General features: G+C 39.1%; 1 protein-coding gene across 2 annotated transcripts in view; it reads left to right on the top strand.

Annotated features, from left to right (window-relative positions):
• The first annotated feature begins 231 nt into the window (after positions 1–231).
• The window catches only part of OSBPL1A (oxysterol binding protein like 1A), a 219,869-nt gene continuing 212,162 nt past the window's right edge, over positions 232–7,938 (top strand). For both annotated transcript variants that reach the window (XM_059895089.1, XM_059895088.1), the window contains exon 1: positions 232–454. The gene's annotated coding sequence lies outside the window, so the exon portion shown is untranslated. The remainder of the gene's footprint in view (positions 455–7,938) is intronic.

Below are 7,938 nucleotides of genomic sequence, written 5' to 3'. Positions count from 1 at the left end.
GTCGGGGCGTGGTGGGAGGAGCGCGAAGGCTCTGCCCTTCCCGGCTGCGGTTGGCAAAGCCTGGAACCGTCCTCGGTAGTCCAGGCGGGACTGGAGCGTGCTAAGGGCGGGACGTGCCAGGCCGGGGGCGGGGCCGGGTGCCGAGCGCGCCCCGAGGCCCGCGCGCCGGTCACGTGCCGCACGGGCCTGCCGTAAATAATCAGGGCGCGCGCCCGCGCTCGTGGGGCCGGCCGCGCGGAGGGGCGGCGCCACCTCGCGGAGTGGTGCCTGGCCGCCTTGTGCTCCACCCGGTTCCCGGCGCAGGGATCCCGGAGACCGACGTTCCGCGGCGCCGCGAGTCTTCCGGGGGTGCGAGCCAGCTGATGGCCGCTTCCTGGGCGTGAGGCGGGCAGACGGGGAGCCTGCTGTTGTGGTCCCCACCCCGGGAGCTCTGGGAGCTCGGGTGACCGCGTAGGTCAGTTTCCTAGGCCGGTTCCCCTGCGAACGGGCTCCCCCCTTGCCTGGTGGTGGGGGAGGTCTGTCCGCGCGTGGTGGGGGGCGAGGGCGCGTCTTCCGCGCGTCTCCGAGGATGGTCACGGTCGTGACCTGGAGATGCTGGGCTCTGAGCCAGAGCTAGGCTTCCCCGAAGTCCCTGGATGCTCCAGCGCTGCGAGGAAGTTAGTTGTTACAAGCAGCAAGATGTTGGTATTTGTTGCATTTCCACTTCGGGTGTTAGGACTTCGTCCTGGTGCCACATGCATTCCCTACTAAGTCATCAGCTGCTTGCTTTCTCGTACTTGGATGTGTGCATTCCAACTTTTAGTTTCCTACTGGCGTGAAGAGTATTGATTCACAGTGGAAGTCACGAGCTGTTCACGTGACCATTCTCACAGTGTACCTCGTGCTCAATTCTACTAGCATGAAAGACTATCAGAGGAATTCAGAAACTGTGAAAGATTGCAGCAGCACAAGAGAAACAAGGATTCATTTATGGCAGGAGACGTTGAAAAGGGTTATCCTGATGTAGTTAATATTAGTTTTCAGTTGTGAAAGCCTTTGCTTTATGCAGATTGTATTGTGAAGTCGAACTGTTGGCAGACGATGTTAACTTAAACTAGACTGTTTGAATGTTGCAAATTTAGCGATTAGGCTTTTGTGGATAGTTGATAACATAATGAAATCAGCTTTAAAATCAGTGGTGTGTTTTCCTTGAAAATCTCAGCCGTTGTATTGTAATTGATGCATTCTGGATATAGAGTTCAGAATATCCTCACCTCTTGACTCAGAATTTGGAAAATACTTTGATTTGTTTTGATGGCTTAGCAATGTTCGTGGTCTGACTCTGAGGCAACGAATTTTTTGCAGCCGGTGCGCCTAGGTGTAATTTCTGAATTCCCCAGCTGAAATTTTAAAGGTCTCTGTATTAATTACAGAATAGTTATAAAATTCAACCTTTTTTCATTCCCAGGTTCTAAACTAAGGGCTCTATCTCCAGTCTGTGGGGAGGGGGAGGGGGGAGAGGAGAAAACCGTCAGTAAAGTTCCTTTTAAAATTTATCTTTTTCTTGTCTCCCAGGCAGAGCAACTGTCCCAGCATCGAGCAACTGATATGCAAAATAGGAGTTAACTGCTGCAAGTTGAGTAGATTTATCTGGAGCAGTTGTTGTGTATCAGTGTAGGGTTTTGCCAAAGTCTGTTCATCAGATGACACTTGCTAAATATCTCCTTGTTCATCAGCAGAAATTTGGGGGTGGGGGCTGGCTAATCCTTGTCTCTGGAGGCTGCTCAGCCTTGCAGGTATTATTTGCACAGCACTTACACCTGTAATTCAGAGCAGCTAGATGTTACTTCTGTGAAAATTGCTTTCCCACTCTTCCCCCAAAGCAAAGGGAAATGATACTTGTTTAGAACCAGCAACTAGGTAGAAAAATACAGCCAATTTCTTTTGTGTGATAACGTGGTGCAATGTCTATTTAACACATTTTTTTCTTCATGTGGCTTTATTTTACTTAGACATATCTATAATTATAATACCTCAAACTTGACACTTTGGCAATTTCTTACCTCTTGCTATTACTAGGAGCTGAGCTTTTGTACATTCTATGTATTCACTGAGAAAATAGTCAATAGAAAGTGGAAATCAGCCTAACTAATAACATATGGAGGATAGAGCAAGCACATGTAAGAAATTTGAAGTGGTTAAGCCAAGTCTGGTGGTAATTAGAACTTTATTGATTTGTAAATTCTCTCCAGTTCCTAGGAGGAGGACAGGTGTTAGCAGTATAGGCACCAGCTGATGCCAGTCTCACCAGGATTCATTAATGTGTGTCAGAAAAGATATTCTCTTGCATTCTGTACAGAATATATTGATGATCATAATGTCATATAAGTATCTTACAGGATGTTCTTGATCCCTAGAAATGTTGCATTTTTTTCTCTTACCTGATCTCATCCACTAATAAGGTGGGCAAGTATAAGAATACTTTTTAATGCCTAAAGTAAGAGGATATACTAGGTCACTAACTTTTTCTGAGTTGTATTCATCAGCCAGCAAATAGGAAATTACTGTACTATACAGTGAAAGTGGTCTTTAACTGTACAGTTTCCTATCATGTGACAATGGAAAGTAACCACGTTTTTACTTTGTTGTTTAAAGTTTTCCTTTAAAGAGAAACTTCTGGCCATATGGTGGATAACTGGTCAGTATTATTACACGTTTCATTAAGCTTGGAAGGTAATTTTCAAATGTGAAATAAAATGGGAAACATTTAAAAACATTTTATCTAAAATTTAAGGAATTTTTTCATTGGAAGGTAACAGTTGATCAGCCTCCTGGTTGGTATTATTATCTAAAACTGTATTTATCTTAATTTGTGGACTTATCTGCCGTTTGCTTCTATGGGCCAAACTGTTTGGAAACAATAATAGTTTTTATTAACTGTTTATTAACAGTAGAATCTACGAAGTTCAAATTGAAATCAGGGCTGCATCTGAGGGTTAGTTCTTGTTTGTGAAGCAGATAAAATGTATAGCAACCTAAGGTTTAAACAATTTCATAAAGCAAGGCCATGAAGCTTATTTCGTTTTCAACAGTTTTGTTAAACATTTACATTTTCGACTGAATAAAGGTAAAATAATAAATAAATAGGCAGCAAGTAGGCTTGTTCTTTTATTATACCTGTATGGCATCCAAGTCAGTGTGGGTACGTAATGAATAAGAGACAGTAATGTAAATAAGTCGAATATAAAGTAAATAATTTGGTATAGGCATTTTACATTGATTTCAATGGCTTACAAACTGTAGTAAGACATATCACAATTATAGCCAGGTGTCTATCATTTCTCTTGCAAAAGAGATGATGTCATTTATCAGGACACAGGGTCCTGTTGAAGTTAGAAAAAGTTTCACTGAATTAAAAATTAAGTGATTTTTAATTTAATTTCATATTTTTAAAAAAGGCAAGTGCTTCCTAAAATAGACTTTAAAATTTGCTGTCATTTTCCTTAAATTGCCATATTTTGGATGTCTCATTTCAGTCAGTAAATCTTCTTAAAATGAGGGGATTAAGCTATAATTCAGATTCAGCTTCCTCAGTGCCCATACATGAACAGTAACTAGGACCTTTAATTTTAGAGGCTGAATTGAGTTTTATAAATATATAGCATTAATAATATTTCATCCCTTGATAAGAAGTTCTAGATTCTGGTTGTGGCTATTAAAGCCATACCCTTGGCAATTAACTTTATCTTTGTGCTTTTCAGTTTCTTCATCTGTAAAATCAGTCTTAGCTTAAATATGAATCTATCTACCAAAGCTAAATTTCTAAACCAAGAAAAAATGCATTTAATTATTTGTGTTATCACAAATGTCATAGTTCTATATATACATGTTTGTATATGCCTATGTACAAATAGGTATATACACACACACATACATACACTGAGGAATATGTGATCACGTAAAAGAACTTAATGGTTGCTTGCTAGGAACTAATAAGATTGAGAGCAAAACTCTATTTCTATCGTCATGTTTTAACATAGTCACTTTAATTTTTTAATATTTTCCTTATATTAAAAATACAATATTGGAAGGAAAAATATTGGAAAAAGAAAGTGCCATTAAGCAGCTAACTAGTGTTCTTCGGAATGCAGTGCTGAGCACACTAGAGATTTTTTTGTTTTAAATACTTAGTTTGTAAAATATATGTATTCATAAATACTTAATTTTTCTCACTATTCAAATCCCTAGTATACAGTATATTTCAAATATTATTTTAATAATGTATTACCAAGCATAAAATCAGTATCTGAGAATTTTAAAAATCATCACAACATATAGTCATAACAAGTTTTGAATAATTAGCTTCCTTTGGCTCTGTTAATAGTACAAAAGCTATTTCTCAATTGTTAGAGCCAAATTTCAGATGCTTCCTCTTTTTTTTTTTTTTAAATTTTTGGGCCGTACTGAGCAGCATGTGAGATCTTAGTTCCCCGACCGGGGATTGAACCCACGCTCCTTGCAGTGGAGGCGCGAAGTCTTAACAACTGAACCCCCTCATTTTTTTTTTTTAATTGTGGTAAAATACATGTAACATATGTTTTTAACCATTTTTAAGTATACTGTGCAGTAGCCATCACCACTATCCATCTCTAGAACTTTCTCATCATCTCAAACTGAAACTCTGTGTCTGTTAAGCACTAACTCCCCATTTTCTCCTCTCCCAGCTTTTAATAACCACCATTCTACTTTTTGGTTGCGTGAATTTGTCTACTCCAAGTGTCTTATATTAGTGGAGTCATGTATTTGTCCTTTTGTGTCTGGCTTATTTCACTTAGCATGATGTGTTCAGGGTTCATGATTGTTGTGTCACGTTTCAGAATTGCATTCCTTTTGAAGGCTGAATACTAGTCCATTGTATGTATATAACTACATTTTGCTCATCCATTCATCCAGCAGTGGACATTTGGGCTGCTTCCACCTCTTGGCTCTTGTGAAGAATGCTCCTGTGATCATGAATGTGCAGATATCTCTTTCAGCAGTTCCTTCTTTAAATTCTTTTGGGTATATACTCGGAAGTGGAATTGCTGGATCATATGGGATTTCTATGTTTAAGTTTTTGAGGATTCAGCATACTTTCCTGATGTTTTATAATGTCCAGTTAAATATTGCTGTATGTATGATCAAATAAAGTTAGCCTGGAGGTCTTTGAATTTTAACTCTTCAAACACCTTTAAGAACTCTGTTAAAGGACACATCATTTAATAGTCTGAGTGTCTGGTACTCAGGGGAATTAGCTCTGATTGTTGAACTTCACTGTCTTTGACTTCTCTAGGAATTTTCTACTTTGATTCTGTAGAAATAGTAAAGAAAAGTAGCAGTTCAACTTGTAAAATAGTAGACCTCTGACTGAATTGAATGTTGATTGCCCTTTAAGCTACAAGTTTCAGGGTCTCTGCCAAGATTTCAGAGTTGTTAGGGCCACAGAATTTATCCACTATAGTGAATGGGGATTTAGTGGCATGGATTATCAAGTATGGGGACCAGTTTAATTAGGTAATATACAGTGTTTACACAACAACAAAACAGAAATTTGCTTTCCACAAAATAATTTAGAATTAGAAGCTTGGCTTCCCCAGTGGACCTTGGAGGAGAGGAAACATAAGGCAAAACATAAGGTCTCTAGTCTCCTAGTTTTTGAAGCTCAAAATGTTTTTGACTAGTTATTTCCTCGAAAACATTCTCTTGGCCATTAAAATCTCATTCCTTAATCTTAAAAACAGAGTTTGGAATTGCATAAATGTGAAGAGTGGCTGAAAACATCCACAAAGAGATACTGAAAAATACTATGTGTGCTGATAGGATGTGGCTCAAATCTAGTCTCATAAGATACATTAAGGGATTACTTGTCTTTCTTTTGGCTTAAACATCAGAGACAGTGCATTTTTTTTTTAATTTTATTTATTTATTTTTGGCTGTGTTGGGTCTCCGTTTCTGTGTGAGGGCTTTCTTTTAGTTGCGGCAAGCGGGGGCCACTCTTCATCGCGGTGCACGGGCCTCTCACTGTCGCGGCCTCTTTTGTTGCGGAGCACAGGCTCCAGACTCGCAGGCTCAGTAGTTGTGTCTCACGGGCCCAGTTGCTCCGTGGCATGTGGGATCCTCCCAGACCAGGGCTCGAACCCGTGTCCCCTGCATTGGCAGGTGGATTCTCAACCACTGCACCACCAGGGAAGCCCAGAGACAGTGCATTTTGAAATAAGCTCTCATGAGTCCAAAGAAAGTTTTTTAACATCTGTTCAACATTTGAATTTGGATTCTTTGATTTTTGTATTTTTTTCTAAAGTTAACTGTTAACCACAAATTATTTATAAATTAGAGATGTATCAAATTAAAGAAGCAGTGATAATCCTCAATAATCCTGGAGTGTATATTTTAAAAAGTTATGATTTTTGGTATGATCTTAATTCATTTCCTGTGGCATATAAGGAAAAAAACTTCATTTTTTGATCACTGGATAAAGGTGTACCACTTATAATGAACATGTTACTCTTAGGCCTTCCTATCGGTATTGCTTTGTTCTTGAAAAACTAATTCCACGTTCATCCATCCGTCCATTTAATAAATATTTGGTTGCCTGCTCTGTTCTAGGCACCTTGCTGGGTACTAGGGATATAGTGGGGACACATAAGAAATGTGGGACCCTTTTTCTCATTAAGTTTACAGTGTAGTGTAGGGAGAGCCAAAGAAATGACCATATGTGTACCTACAGAGTGACATTTGTGGCAAAAATAAGGTGCTGTGAAGGTTTATAAAGGGGATCTAGTGGAGGTTGGGAGTGGAGATGGCAAGTCAGACCTCTTGAGAAATGTGGATAGTAATTTATTTGTACAGTTGACTTCTGTATAACATAAGTTACTGGGAATTCCCTGGCGATCCAGTGGTTAGGATTCTGCACTTTCACTGCCGTGGCCCTGGTTCAGTCCCTGGTCAGGGAACTAAGATCCTGCAAGCTGTGTAGCATGGCCAAAAAAAAAAAAAAAAAGTGTGTGTATACATATATATATATATAATATATATATAAATATAAGCACATATATATTAATATATATTTGTTAAAAATATATAATAACATAAAACATAAATTATCCTAATGTAAGGCCTGGTTTTATTCATTAGTGTGTCACCAAAGTTTAGAACAATGCCTGGACCGTGGTCAGCCCTCATTTAAGGGTTTATTGATAGTAACACTGTGATAGTAGAGATAGGGAAAGTGTTGTTGGCCCTGGAGGTGATGGGGAAACTGCAGCTTCTTGTGGCTGTCATGTTGGGCACCTTCCTAGCCCAAGCTGGCTACCTAGATGCTGACCTGAGGAATAAAGTTTTAGGTACTATTGATGTATCAAATTCTGAATCTTCAGGTCTGCATAGACGGCAGTGGACTTTTAGTTATAATGGTTGTTGGATGAAGAAAAAATAATGAATGTTTTTATGTCTTGGTTTGGAACATCTTCTGAGTTTCTTTGCAGCATAGCTGAAAGGAACATAATGATCATTTTGTTTTACTGTAGTACAGCTATCATTTTAAGAAGTTTACTTGGTCTTTAAATTACAGGTATTTTTGGAGTTGTGCTATTTTGACTGGGTGTTAGAGGCACTAGGAAATTATTTTGTTATAAAATTGTGTTTTTACTGTTTTCTGCTCCTAACATAATTTGTTTATGGAAGTAAGTTCTAAATGTATATATGATTTTACAAAATTATTTCTAAAGGGAGATAGGGCAAAGTGTCAGCCCACCCCGCAACTCCTACCACTCCTTTCTAAAGTAATAGAAGTTTATAAAGGAAAAGTGTTGAAAATGCCTGTTTGCATTTTGGAATTTACCGTCAAGGTCTTGCTTATTTGACTTAAGTCCCAAGTGTTACAGTTGGCAAACCTTTAGAGTCTGCTCAGCCTGCAGGTAG

Source organism: Balaenoptera ricei, chromosome 14 (genome assembly GCF_028023285.1).
Source record: "Balaenoptera ricei isolate mBalRic1 chromosome 14, mBalRic1.hap2, whole genome shotgun sequence".
Classification (NCBI taxonomy): Eukaryota; Metazoa; Chordata; class Mammalia; order Artiodactyla; family Balaenopteridae; genus Balaenoptera; species Balaenoptera ricei.
The sequence above is the reverse complement of the archived record's forward strand: the minus strand, read 5'-3'. Positions and strand labels throughout refer to the sequence as shown.